We start from the raw sequence: 1,543 nt of genomic DNA on the forward strand, positions 1-1,543 counted from the left end.
CCCCGTCTCCCTCGTGGGCTCGCAGGTGCCTTCTTCCCACAGAGCGCAGTCCGCGTGCCCAGAAGGAACCTGGAAGCCGTCAGCTCCTTCAAAGGCGCTGGAGCCTCCGCCGCCGGACGAGGGAGGCGCCGCCTCGCAGATGGAGATGAACCCTCCTCCCCTCCCCCGCTCCCGCCCCCCGACAGACCGGAATCCAGGCCCAACACTGGCGCTGGCTCTGTGGAGGCCGGGCTGCCCCACCCCATCCCACACTGAGGCCTGAGCCCGGGGCCTTTGCAGTAGGCGACATCCTCAGCCCTTTTAATTTTTAAAATTTTGAGACAGGTTCTGGCTACATCTCTAAACTGTCCAGTCTGGGCTTGAACTTGGGATTCTCCTGCCTCAGCCTCCCAGAGTGCAAGGATCACAGGCGGCGCCTTCACGCCTGACCAAGTCGTGGGTCCTATCTGCTTTGTTCCATTTGGAAAGTCGTCTCCCTCGTCAGACCTGGTGAAGTTTCTTTATCTTCCCCACATGCTGGGGCCCCTGGCCTCCTCCATCAGGTTGGGGAACCCTTTTGTCTTCGTCATCAGACCAGAGGGGAAGACGCCTCTCCCCTCTCGCAAAGCTTTCTGGGTAGGTAAACTGAGGCACCAAAGAGCACAGCCCCACTGTGCCCCAGCCCCACCCCTGGTAACTCCCCTGGCACAGGGAATAGGGGAATTTCGCCCGCCAGCCTCTGCCCCATGTCTGCACTCATTGGCGCCAGCGTTGGCTGGGGTCAAAGTCCGGCGCCGACCTGGGGCTGCAGGCGGATAAGGCGGGTGTGGCCAGGCTAGGGATTCCCCAGGAGCTCCGCAAGGCCACATCCGTCTTCCTACAGTCAGGACGCGTGAAGAAGTGGTCCTTTCCTCCAGTTACCGCTGTGGCTACCTCCTCAAGCCTCAGTTTCCCCGGCTGTAATGGGTGGGAGCCCAAAAGGCTGTGGAGCCAGACTTCAGAAGTCTGAACTCAAAACCCAGACGCGGTGGCCGGTGCCTGTAATTCCAGCACTCTGGGAGGCTGAGGCAGGAGGGTGGCGAGTTTGTCCCCAGCCTGGGCCACCTGGGAAAGCCTATTTTAAAATTAAAAATTAAAAAAGGGCTGGGCATGTGGCTCAGTGCAAAGGTCCTGGGTTCAATTCCAATACTGAAAAAACAACAAGAATAAATAAATATTAAAAATGCAAGGTGCAGCCAATGTCACAAATAGCTGGACTTTGTAGCCAGGCAGGCGGGGCCTGGCCACACGGTCACCACTCTGTCCCCAGGTGAATATTAGTTCTCATTTCCTGTTCTCATCGGCCGGTGGAGTCCACCAGCTCTGCCTCCACGGACCCCAGACTGAAATGTTCAAGAAGAAAATGCTTCTGGTCCAGAAGGCGCGTGGACCTTTTGCTCCTTCGCCGCTGTTCCCCACCGTACAGGACGCCGAGGGTTCACAGTGTTTGTTCCGCAAACACTAAGGCACCACACTGGGCAGGAAGACGCATGGGTACATGCAGAGGCTGTGGCTTTATGTAGGG

At 58.0% G+C, this 1,543-nt stretch overlaps 1 protein-coding gene across 1 annotated transcript in view; it reads left to right on the forward strand.

The window, feature by feature from the left end:
* Nucleotides 1-267, forward strand: part of Ceacam16 (CEA cell adhesion molecule 16, tectorial membrane component) — a 15,736-nt gene extending 15,469 nt beyond the window's left edge. Inside the window, exon 8 of the transcript XR_780093.3 lies at nucleotides 43-267. The gene's annotated coding sequence lies outside the window, so the exon portion shown is untranslated. The remainder of the gene's footprint in view (nucleotides 1-42) is intronic.
* Nucleotides 268-1,543: the final 1,276 nt, after the last annotated feature.

This window comes from Fukomys damarensis, unplaced genomic scaffold, assembly GCF_012274545.1.
Source record: "Fukomys damarensis isolate Sample0158 unplaced genomic scaffold, DMR_v1.0_HiC HiC_scaffold_19, whole genome shotgun sequence".
NCBI lineage: Eukaryota > Metazoa > Chordata > Mammalia > Rodentia > Bathyergidae > Fukomys > Fukomys damarensis.